This window comes from Serinus canaria, chromosome 12 (assembly GCF_022539315.1).
Source record: "Serinus canaria isolate serCan28SL12 chromosome 12, serCan2020, whole genome shotgun sequence".
Classification (NCBI taxonomy): domain Eukaryota; kingdom Metazoa; phylum Chordata; class Aves; order Passeriformes; family Fringillidae; genus Serinus; species Serinus canaria.
In genome coordinates this window covers 4,640,054-4,652,877 of record NC_066326.1, presented here as the reverse complement: position 1 = coordinate 4,652,877, position 12,824 = coordinate 4,640,054, and the positions used below count along the sequence as shown (strand labels likewise).

Here is a 12,824-nt window from a genome sequence, read left to right as displayed (position 1 = left end):
TCTTGTTTCCACTTCTCTTCCCTCCAGCCCCATCAATGTCCCAGGCTGTAAGAAATCAAGACATTAGCATCACTTTACAAACAACCTGCCCTCATCTCCCATGGAAGGAATGGAGAGGAGCCATCAATGCTTCAAAAAGGTCCAGCTGATCTGGAAGTACAACCTGTTTGTTATACTCTTCTTATACCTTGAATATATCAGCTCCCATGGTTGCAGGTTTCAGCAGCTGCTTTGTTGCCTAAGGGATGCACCACATAAATGCACCAGAACAGCTCTGAGCCAGCACAGAGCCAAGGGAAAGGCTGGTTCCAAGCCAAGCCAGCCTGGCACAGGAGCCACTGGCCCACCTGTGGCTGTGGGACTCCCCCTTGATGCCATCAAGACAATCTCACTTCAGTTCTTCAAGAGAGCCACAATGAGCCCAGGTCTTGGGATGCTTTTTCTCATTTCTCCCAAAAAAATAACTTCCAAGAGAGAAGGCATTGGGCACCTCATCCTTCATCCCTGCAGCACTGTTAGTGCCTGTGCTTTGCTGCATTTCAGCCCCTTGTGTGGGCAGAGATTGACCTGCTTCACTGTGCATCCCAGAGGCGTGGGTAACATCAGCATCCCCAAGGAGACACTGCCCTGCCTACAGCATCCAGAATGCTCCACATGGAGATTCTGACATTCAGGATCTAAAGCATGTGTGCCTGAGTGTACTTCTGGCCTGCTGTTGGACTGCTCTGCTGAGAGAAACCTAATCAATTTATCCTCACAGTTCTCCATCCTCAGTTCTATACACCATGTATGGATTTCATCCTTTTCATTATTCCACTATTTTTGCAGTATCTTTATGGGACACTACAAGGCAGAATGTCTATTTTACCTTGCAAAAAACCTCATGCATCCTAAATGGAAACATTTTTTTCCAGATTTTTACCCACAGTCACACAGGACCAACCTCCATGTCCCAGCCTGTCAGAGCAGACAGGGATTACAGAAAACACCAGGGACACAGCCAAGACCCTGGCACAGACTGAACCACAGCAGCTCCATGGTGACATTCCTGTGTCCCTCAGCCCAGCAGCCACTCCTGCTGCATGCCTTGGATCAGTCCAATGCCAACCCCTCCTTGCTTAGCATCTTTTAGGTTCATCTCTGCATAATCCTCCCCTCCATTAGGCTAATGAATGAAATGTTTCCAAGGAGCAGAAACACAGTTGTTACCAAATTACAAGAGTCAGGCTGAAGCAGATCCTTTAAACCAACACATCCTGACTAAGCTCTTCTAACCCTGTTTACCCAATCTCCCTCCTGCAGCCCTTGGGTATCCCCCAAAAGCAGCAGCAGGACCGGTCTTTCCATGGCCCAGGGCACTGGTGAGTGTTTCAAGCCTGCCTTTATGCAAGGAATCTGTCCAATTCCCCTCCTGGGTGAATTCTGCTGGGCTCCCCTCTTGCATCCACACACCTGCTCTTAGACAGGGCAGCTCCAGCACTAAAAACATCCAGCACTGCCAAAATCTCCTGCTCTCCCTGGTTTCTCTTCTCAGCAGCTGCAGCATGCATGGATTCCAGTTTTGGGGGCCTCACAAATGAAACTCAAGCCTAGGGGAGCTGCTCACCCTTCTTGGGGAGTCCCAGTCCCCAGGGACTCCAGGGTTGCCAAGCTCATCTCAAAAACTACATTTTTAATCCCAAGGATCACAATGATCATGGTGGCAGGACTTGCACCCTCCCCACACCACAATTACTGCAATGTACAAACAGCCAGGGAAATACAGGATTAAAAAAAAACCCATCCAAAAGTATTTCAGCTCTATGGACACGAAACAAAACCTTTCCCAGGGCTAGCATAGAGAGATGCCAGCACACCAAGAGGAACAGGGGGCTCCCAGCACAGGGCACACACTGCCCCAGCTGTCCAAAGCCTCCCCACAACTTGATTAAATTTCATTATACGGGTACCACAGGCGGCTCTTGAGCATCCTGCTGCGGTGATGCTCTCGAGGAAAGGCGAATTTCCCCCTCCTTTAACACCCACTAATGGGCCGAGAGGAGATTCCCACCGGGAAGGCTGAGCAGCACCAGGCTGAGGTTCCAGGGATGGATCAAAAACTCGGGGATGGAGAGCGGCGATGGCCGGGCAGGGATCTCTGCATTCATTCACTCATTTATTCATTCGTTTATTCATTTATTTATTCCTGCCGGGCAGTGCCTCACTAGAGGGCAGCCAGCACCAAAGCTCCGCAGCTCAGAGAGCTCAGCACAAACGGCACCGAGCGATTTCAGGAGGGACAGTGGGATGAGGGAGGAATAAAACACTTTATTAACCTGTTCTGTGCCTGTGGTGTGGCTCTGACAGGGACTCTCACAGGTACATCGCTTGCTCCCAGCGCCCTGACTGCTCAAATCCCCTCACCAGCTCCAAGATTAAACCCAGCTCTTGATGGTTTTCCCCATGAAAATGCTAATATTTACTGAACAATGCAGGTTTTTCAGCAAAACCTCTAAATTTGTCTCCACAATGCCAGGACAAAGAGGCAGAGAGTTATTTGGCTACCTACAGAGGGGAAACACAGCAATTCATAAAGAAATTCACATACAATTCACACAGCAATTCACACCCACACCAAAAACAACAGCAACAACAAAACAACAACCCCCCCCAAAAAAAACCCAACAAAAACAAACAAAACAAAAAAAACCCACAAAAAACCAAACCAAACAAACACATAAAAAACCCAACAAACAAAACAAAAAAAATCCCCAAATAAACAAACAAACATTAAAAATAATCCAGGCCCTAATTTTGTTTTATATATCAGACAAATATAAATCAATGAACCAACAGCAGCACAGAAAAGTTCCCCTTTCCCATGGGAATACCCAGGACCTCACCAGCTGAATTCCTTCATGCCAGAAACAGGGAGATCAAACCCCAGTGCTGGGAGACCTGCTCTGCATTTTAGGTATTTACAGTAAATGCTCACCATGGTGTTACTGCCTTTGTATGGCAACAATACCTTGTCCTATTAGGAAATATCCTGGGAACAGGGATTTAAGGCAGCTAGTGTAAATTCTCACCAGGATTTTAAAACCTCCACTGGGACTGATTTGCTTAGAACAATAGCAAAACAGATCAAATATTCCCAGGGGAGCCTTTTCTGATGGTGTGTTATTTCTGTGAGGGACCAGCAATCTGATCCAAAACTTCCTGGAGCCTTTCCAGGCTGGGTCAGCCCCTCCAGTGCCAACAGATGGTTCTGGAGGGGCCAGAACCCAGCCCAGCCCTGTGGATGACCCCGTGTCAGCAGAGACTGCCCTTCAGTCAGTTCTGCTCCACGTTTTAACCAACCAAATTCAGTTTTATTACAGATAAAAGTCTTCACAAATTGATCTCTCTTAGAAGAAAATTGGTTTCGGACTAGAAAGGAACATAATTTAAGACATACTGCCAAAAAGAAAATCGTTTTTTAAGAAAAGGACAACTTTCCTCCTTGTAAGTTGCTCTCAGCTCTTCAAGGCCGTCATGGTCCCAATTCCACACCCAGACCCCAAATGTCTCCTTGCTTTACATATCCAAGAATTCCCCTGTGAGCAATCAGTCTTACCCATAGCCACCATGTAATTAATGTTTTCCTGCTCTCTGTATTCTAGGAGAACACTGTCAAGCTGGAATTTGTTTCATACACATTTTTTCCACCTGAGCTCCTAGCAAGATGACAGCACAGAGGTCACCCTTCACTCTGTTCCTAGAAAGTGAGCCACTGTGGGAAAGGATCTGCAGGGCAGCACATGAAGTCACTGCCTGAGACACCTGCAGCAGCTTAGAAACTTGGACAGAATGAAGAATTAGCCCTTTTCCAGGACTGCTGAATATTATTACTCCTTTCCTTGAACAGGGATTTTCACTTATGGACATTTATGTATACACCAGAAATGAGAAAGCAAGATGGCTTGTATTAAAGACCATCCTAGGACTTCATAAGCCATACTTACATGCCAAAACCTCATATTGGATTTATTTTTTTATTTTATTCTCCAACTCCAGTAATTTAGCAGCACATATTGATTTTGAAAGACTAGGCAAAGCTAAATGAGCAGGATGCAGGGGCAGCCAGGAGTAACTGCTGAGCCAGAGAAAGGACTAAAAAGAATAGGAAAGAAAAATAATATCACTTAATCAAATAAGATTAAAGAGAGTCCACATTTCCCCCTGTTTGAATGGCAAACTTCCCATCAGATTAAAGAGACCACTTAAAACCAGATTGTCTTCCATCAGAAGTCTGGGTACAAAAAGGAAACCAGCTCATTTTGTCCAGAGGCTCAAATGTTTTTTCAGATTATTCTAAAAAGAGAAATGTATAAAAAAAAAGACTATATATATATATTTTCTTTTTCTTTTTCCTCAACTAAAACAATTTTCTGGCAGAGCCTTCCTGCCCAGTGCAGGAGCACAGGCACTGCTGGGACTGACAGGGGGCTCTTGACCCACTGTGGAGGGAAATTCCCTCCCAGCAGTGCCAGCCACACTGGGATCCACAGGATCAGCCCCTTCACCCTGCCCTTCACACCAGGAGAGGCTGCAGCTCAGGCTCAGGGCATCCTTTAAGGTGAATTTAAAGTTCTCCACGTTCTGGGTGGGCTCCTGGGAAAGCTCCCACCTTCCCAAAAGTGAGCTGGAGCACAGGGCTAGGGAAAACCTCCCCAGCCCTGGGGACAAGGGGACAACACAAGCTCCCCCCTCCTGTTACACAGCACAAGCTGTCCCTCCTCTCCTTGAGCAGAACTAAAACCAGGAGAAACAGTGTATGGGGACCAGGATTAGTGTTCAAAATTAATTAACAGATAATGCCCCAACAAATGAATTCCATCCCAGTTTATTCCCTCCACCCCAGAGGGAGAACATCCTTCTTATCAGTGCAGCAGAGAAAGTGAGGACAAGCCTAATAAAAAGACAAGCTGTACTTCTGAGAGTTGTTATTTTTAACTAATTCTCCCTGTTTTGTTCCATGTTTCTTTAATTAAAGAGCTGAGATTGTGGTAAGAGCCCAGTCTTGCAGCAGCACTAATCTGCAGTGCCCCACAAGGCATGGAGGGGTTTGGCTGAAGCTGCTGAGCACATTTCTCAAGAGGCTGTTTTCACTCTCAGCTGGGAGCCTGGGCCATATCACCCAGGAAAGGAAGAATCCCTGTCCCTGCAGAGATCCCTGTGACTCTGCTCTGTGTGCCAGGGGGTGTTACATTCTCCAGGTGGTGCCTCCTGACCAGGCACCTGTGCAGCAACGGGGACCTTGACAGCTCTTCTCTGGTCTGTGGCACCTCCAGAGGTAGGGGTTGGGTAATTTCTTTTGGGGTTTTGGCAGGGGTGTTTTTTAAAGAATTTTTTTTTTAATTTTTCTATCCAGAAGCACTCCAACCAAAGCATTGGTTAGCATCTGCTGTAGCTGAATAAAAGCTCAGGCTATGCTCAAGATTAGATCTAGCAAAGACTCAGCAAGAGAAGCTGTTCCTGAAGGCCCATCAGCCAAAGCCAGGACCAGGGATTGTGAGAAGATGGCAGTAGGGTCCCTGTCCAGCACACATCCATATATACCCTATGATGGGCCAGTCTGCAGAGTACCACACCCAAACTCACAGTTACTGGGGCAAAAGGAAGGAAAACATTTAGAGAGGAGTGCAGAGGTTCAGCTGGCAGCAGGCTCCACACCCAGGCTCCCACAGCATCAGGCACTTCAGCCTTAGAGGCACTTTCCCCTCCAAACACAAATCCAACAATTTCACTTCATCCCTGCACCAGCCAATGAATCCCTGATGCAATCCCACCGGGCTCCTTGTGATTTTCCAAGGAGCAGGGCTGGCGAGTCTCCAGCCCTGAGAGCCTGCAGGACCCTTTGCAGCACTGAGGGTCCCCCCTGCCAGAGCCCTGGAGCAAGAGTCAGGGGGACCTTGCTGGAGAAATGGCCCTGTGCTGAGGGGTCTCAGCTTAGAGACTTCTGTCTCCAGTTTGGGTTCTGATCAATGATGTTCTCAGGCAATAATCACTAATTCTGCAAGAGGAGCCCTCCATGACAGCAGCAGTGAGTCATCCCCCTTGATATCAGTCCCCCAATGCCTTCTACTCCTCCTTCCAGGATTTGATTCAAAACAGCCCCATCTGTTTCCAAAGCTTCTTATCTGTTTGCTTTAGCCTGCAGCTTGCAAGTTTGCTCTTTTTCCCCTTCCTTGGGGAAAGGCCACGTACCAGCGTGGGCAGTGGGTTCAGGCAGCCTGAGGAATGAATGGATGTGGCTTCTGTAATCACTGGTCTGAGTGATCCCTGCACCCTGAATCAAACTGCTGAGCCACTCTTTGCAAGTGTTGTCCTACACAGCTGCAGCTGAATCCAGCCTGGAAAAACATCTATTCCTTTAACCACCTAAGAAAGCTTATTTCCCTTTAGTATGAACCATTACATGTAATACAACCTAGAAAATGACAAGCAAAAAAAAAAAATTAGACGTGTTTAATTAAAGTCCAAAATATCAAAAAAATACCAGCTGTTGGTTCTGCTCATTTTCTGGGACAGGTATGGTAAAAGAAAAGGATCTTGGAGGAATGCATTCAAAGCTTAAACTGAAAGGGAAGGTGTCAGGGGCAGCAAGCCCCTCCAGCAGTGAATTACTCAACCATATCACAAATGCAAATGTGGACAATCCTGCTAAACAGGCTCAAAGCTATTGAGTCTGGTAGTGAAGTTCACTCAAACTACAGGAATTTGCCCTGGAAACCTTCCTTCAAGTACCCATGTCTGCACTTAGAGATCATAGGAGGCATCTAATAGATAAAATTATCGACCTTTGGAAAGCTCACTTTAAGCTGCCTACAGGGAATCACATAATTATGGGATGAAAGATAAAGCTTTGTCTGGGATAAGACAGCATAAAGCAGTGAGAAATGCATTATACAGTTATCATCATCTGGGCTTCTTTCCATCTGCCTTCTGAGCTTCCTCTTTCCAGGCTCTCCTCAGCTGCCCTGAGATTCACAAACCAACCAAAGGGAGACCAGCTACTGCAATAACAACACTCCAGAAGTCTGGACTTCAGGATTTAAGAAAAGAAATCTCAAGAAAAGGGCCACAACCCTTTAAGAGCTGCAAAATCATGGAAATCATCATTCCCCATCATCTGTGATCCCTCATTCTGTGATTACCAGGAAGGGCTGGAGTTGCAGCAGCATCTAAAAACACCATGGGCAGACAGTAAGGGAGCAGAAAACCTCATTCTTAGGGCACAGAACAACCACTAAATGACAGGGGTTAGGGTAAAAGCTTCCTCCAAGGACTGGCTCACCCATAGTTCTGAATCAAGATGCAACTGTCAGCTGGCTCCTGTCCCTTGAAATTACTTCCATCTGCCTTCACCCAGCCAAGCTTCTGGCATAAACAAAACCCTCACAACCAAACATGCTCCCCCTCCACACCCCACTGTGCATTCCATTCCGGGAAGAGCAGATTCCATGCTGACCTGCAGCTCTGCAGACAAGCTTCAACACTCCTGGCCTGACTTCTTTTGGAAGAGACTGGGGGCAGGTGTCTCCCAAGAGAATCTTTCTTGTTTCAGGGGAACAAGTAAAGGCTGGCTGCTCCCTGTGTCCTACCACCTTCCTTCAGAGACAAAAGGACCCACAGCAAAATTTATAGCAAAGCTACCAGCACCTAGCAAATCCCAGGCTTTTTCCATGCTGGACCTGCTTCCTTTCCATCCCATCTTCCTGTGATCCTCTGGGAGAGGGGAGCTTTGCCCACAACACCTCCCAATGCACCCCCCAGGACTTGCTGTGTGTTTTGAAGCACTCAACAGTCAGATTCAGAAGAACAGAATCCATTCTGCTCCAGGATGGCAGTGCTGGAGTGCTGGACTTGACATGTACTGGCCTGAACACAGTGATATTCACTGCTGCAATGCAGAAGACCACATTAAACTTGATAGATTTTGCCATCTTCTCACAGATCCCACTCCTTTATAAAAGGAAGTGAAGCACAGACCTGGCTGCACACAAAAAGCCAATTCCAGAGCTTGGAGCACAGCTACATCCCAGCCTCATTCAGAGCTCCATCCCCTCTACCAAGCAGTCCACTGCACTGTCCTCAAGCATACAAAAAACCAAAACAAAACCAAACCACCAACCCTGCAGGAATCCTTCTTTTGCCTCTTTTTGTTTTGGTTTTGTTTTGTTACTGTATGCTCCAGTTGCTGTTGGAAAGCAATTTCTGATTCAGGCTCTAGGTCCATTTAACAATTCAGCTAATAATTGTATTTTATTTCTCAGACTATTAGCATGTAATGGAGCAGCAGCAGCCTTGGCTCCTGCTGTCTGGGAAGAGAGAGAATTTGTGCCAAGGGCTAAGTGCATTGCCTTGGGTCAGCTGGTCCCCCCAAATCCCAGGGTACATCATCCTGGGAGTGGGAATTCACCCCACTCTGCTCTCAGCAGGAACTGGAGCTTCCAGCTGCTTTTTAAAAGATGAATATTAGTATATTTCCTAGTACTTTCTCCCCTTCTGTACTCCTCCCAAATAATAGAAAGCTACTTAAATGAGATGTGCACACTCACAGAACAAGTTAATTAATGGTCTCAGCCTGAATTGGTGAAACCAGCATGCCTTGAGCAGTGATTTAGCACTTCAACACTGGCTGCCAGACTTTCACCTTCCAAGCAGTCTTTAATCCCCCACATTAACATTTAGCTCCCTGCTGAGGGGCCTCTTCCAAAACCCAGCTCCTGGGGAGCCTGTTCTCCAGACAGCAGCATCCCAGGTTCCCACTGAACTCAGGAGCTGGAGTGGGGCTGCAGAGCTGGGGGGGAACTGGCATTGCAGAGGGATGAACATCTGCAACATCTGCCCAGCCCCACAGCAACTGGCAGGAGAGTGGGCATGAGATGAGCTCCTCATCCCCAATCAGACCAGCCAAGAGCCTCAAAGTTAAAATTAAAATTCCTTCCTGCTGAATGAAACCTATTCTGTTCCTGCTCCATCCTGCCAGCTTCTTCTCTTACAAGATGTATTTTCTTTATGATAGAAGAGAGCACAGAGAGGAGGAAACACTTCTAGGAGCTGCAGAGCTGTGTTTATACAGCACACTCAGGCTCTGGTCTGCAGCAATCACTGTACCCAGCACCTGCTGCACACACTGGAGTGGACTGGGACTGCTCTGAAGACCCAACCAGGGTCAGTGACAGCCTGGGACAGGCTCCACAGAGCAGAGGTGACAAGGACAGAGAGGTCTGAGCTGTGCACCACTCTCAGGATTTGTAGAAGTCTTCCTTCTGCAGAGGCTGAGCCCAGGCTGGGCTCGTGGGCAGCAGGCAGAGAGAAAATGCAAGAAACTGGTGGAGTCCTAATCCCTGGAAATGCTCAGAAAAGATGTGGGTGTGGTGCTTAGGGATGTGGCTCAGGGGTGGAGCTGGCAGTGCTGGGACAATGGTGGGGCTCAATGGTCCTAGAGGGCTTTGCCAGCCTCAGTGATTCTGAGATCAGGCTGAGGGAGCAGAGGGAGCACTGGAGCACAGCCAGGTCCTGCTCACCCCATGCAGGGGTGAGCACCTTCCCCTCTTGCACAAGACTTGTCTGACCCCTGAAGATGCAGAAACAGGTGGGGAAGATGAAAACCAGGGCTCTCCCCACTCACCCACCCCACTCCCTCTCCAGGGAGAGCAGAGCAGGCACCACCCCTGCTCTCTGCCCAGAGCACAGCCCATCTTTGCTGGGACACAGCCAGTTAAAGCTGGCTCAGGCAGGGGACATGGGGACAGCAAAGCCCAAGTGGTGGAGCAGAGCATTTTGGCACCTCTGAGCAGAGCCAGCCAGGGAGGCAGGCACGGACAGAAACCCACTCCAGCACTCCCCAGTTCTTATCCAATTATGACATAATTCTTTCCTTCTCCGAAAGGATTAAAGCAACAAAGAGGGAGCACAAAGAGAGAGGTGGGAGGACTGCAGCAGCATGAGGGAGATGGGAAACCAGGGGCTCCTGCCTTTGATGTTTGGATGATCACATCACTGCAATTACTATGTCAAGGGCTCTGCAGTGTCACTGGTAAATAAATCATCCACGAAAATGAAATGTGCAGGGAGCTTGCACCACTAGTTACAGCAGGTAAAAATGAGAACAGAGAAGTAAAAGCCTTTCAAACAGAGGAAAAACTCCAAAATGCCAGGAAAACAAAGTAACATTTCAGATTATTTCTATAACAAATAAAATCTGTGTAGGTGCCTGTACAGGGAGGATAGAGACTAGATTCATCTGCTGTTCTTTAGGAAATGAAGCCATTATTTAATCATTTGTAGTCTTACTACAGACAGAGAGAGGATAAAGAACTCATTTGTCTTGAACAGGAAAGAATCTGGCACTTGATACCTGTCCTGATATAGCATTAAAAACTATGCAATACACTAATTATTCTCCTTCATCACAAAAAACACCTAAGTTCTCTCTTCCTCTCCCCTGCTGTCACAGTGAGGGGGTTTGTGCCACACCACAGTAACACAGAATCTCACACCCCACTCTGTTTCAGGAATGATCCAAAGTAAAATTCCACCCCAAGTTGATCTGAGTTCCCTGCTGTGGCTGATGCTCATTGCCCAGATGAGCAAACAGATCTATACAAAGATGTTTGCTCAAGATCACTGCTGCCAGGAGCAGGCAGAGCTTCCACCCACCCTCCTGAGCCACAGCTCCTCAGAGAAACACCCCAAACCCCCCTCAGCAAGGGGAGCACTGCAAACATCCGTGGCAGCACCTGAGAATGGATGGGATGGAGCAGGGGTAAAGCCTGACTGGCAGAGACATTCAGCCATTCTCTCTCCTCTCATTCAGTCTCTCCAGGCTCAGCCAAGTCCAATTTCTTCTCAGCTGTTTGCCCTAAGCTGCCTCATCCTGCCCTCCATGCTCTCCCAGCCCAGAGGGGCAGCTCCAGAAATGCTTTCTAAATGCCTGGTTTGCAATTCAGAACATCCCTAAACTGTTCCATCAGCTCAGTATTTGCCTGTAATCCCCTTTGGATCTCAAGTGTTTATACAGTATTACTTGCAAGATTTAACTCAAAGATAATTAATTCAGTTTTGTGATTTTTGGCTTCATTTTGATTTTAGGGCACCTAAAGGAAACCTTTGCTTGAATCAAAGCACTTAGAAATCTGACAAACTGATTTACTGTTCTGAAGAGAACATTTGTTTTAAAATACAAATTGGTTCCTCTTTTACCCACCCTCATTTTTGTTTAAACCCACCCACAATGGTGGGAGCACAGATTCTATAACCAAATGCTTAACTGCTGTATCATGTTTATTTTAATCAGAACCCATCCCATTCCAGCTGCAAGTCTTTAAAGCCCTGAGCTGGAGAGAGGAGCAAATTAAAGTCAGAAAAGCAGTAGAAGTGATGGCAGCCACCAACAGGAGCAAGCACAGCCCATGGCACTGCTCAGGGAATGACTTCTGAGTTAGGGCAGGGCTGAGAAAAAATCTGAGGCATACTGAGAAAAAATCCTTCCCTGTGAGGCTGGGCAGGCCCTGGCACAGGCTGTCCAGAGAAGCTGTGGCTGTCCCTGGATCCCTGGCAGTGCCCAAGGCCAGGATGGATCAGGCTTGGAGCAGCCTGGGACAGTGGAAGGTGTCCCTGCCCTTGGAACCAGATGATCCTTAATGCCCCTTCCAACCCAAACTATTCCATAACCACAAACCCACTATCTGTTGGCTGAGGTTGTTCACAACACACAACAGAGACAGTTCCCTTTCATTTGAATTTGCCAACTGAGCTTCTGATCATTCAAGCCATGCTTTGCTGTCTCCATGCTCCAAGTCTGAGAGCAGCCTTTAGCTACTGCAGGTTGAAGCACCTCTCACCCAGCCCCAACCTCCTCCACTCCCCTGCTACCCTTTCACATGAAACCTGACACTGAAGTGACATCTAAAGGGTCTCAAACTGCCCTTCAGCAAGAGCTACCAACACCACTCCTTCCCTGCAAGAACTGTTTAAAATTGCTGCACCTCTCATTTCTCAGTTGAGAGTGTTCCCACCCACACGACCCCGTGTAACAGAATGCTCCTAAAAAGTAATTTATCCTCACAACAGAGTGAGGAAAAGCTTGCCTGACAGAAGCCTTATTGCATTTAAACTCAACACCAGTTGCATTTTCACAGCTAAAAGACAACATGATTTCATCTCAGTAACAGATCACAGACTGCTTTACAAACAATCAGTGAATCCTCACAGATCAAACTAGAACAAGATAATGATCCATTCAAATCTAAAAGAGTAAAACACACCTGACACAGGCCAAGGGAGGCTGTTTCAGATTACTGCTGCCCCACTGGAAGCAATGGGTGGGAACTTGTTCACGGATTTCTCCAGTCCTTAGCCCAAGATGTGACACAAACCAAGCCCCTCACAAACTTTACAGGGTGACCACACTGCACTGAACCTGTGTCACACCAACTGAGAGCAGCTCAGCTTCAGGACCAGCACAGCAAGACAAAGCATCCCAGCTGGAAAACACACTAAAAGCTCCAAAACCCTGCAAATGGCCTTGATCAGTTTTCCCCAATGGGACTACTTGTGCAGCAAAAAATAGATCCATTATTTATAGCAGAGAAGAAGGTGGCTGGCTGCAGCTGAGGATGCCACTTTGGATTTAGCAGATATCCTGATATGGTGCATTATGTAAACAACACCTACACACACGAGCCCCCTCTCCCCACAGGAAAAAGTTTTCCCTGTTTTTTGTAAGGAACAAAAGCTTCTCCCTTTTAATTTCAATGGAATCAGGGTCTGGATTCTGAACTGATTCTGATGGG

The 12,824-nt window shown here is 47.3% G+C and overlaps 1 protein-coding gene across 4 annotated transcripts in view; it reads right to left on the bottom strand.

Moving 5' to 3' along the window:
- FRMD4B (FERM domain containing 4B) overlaps positions 1–12,824 on the bottom strand; it is a 131,320-nt gene that overhangs the window by 91,623 nt on the left and 26,873 nt on the right. The window lies entirely within an intron of this gene.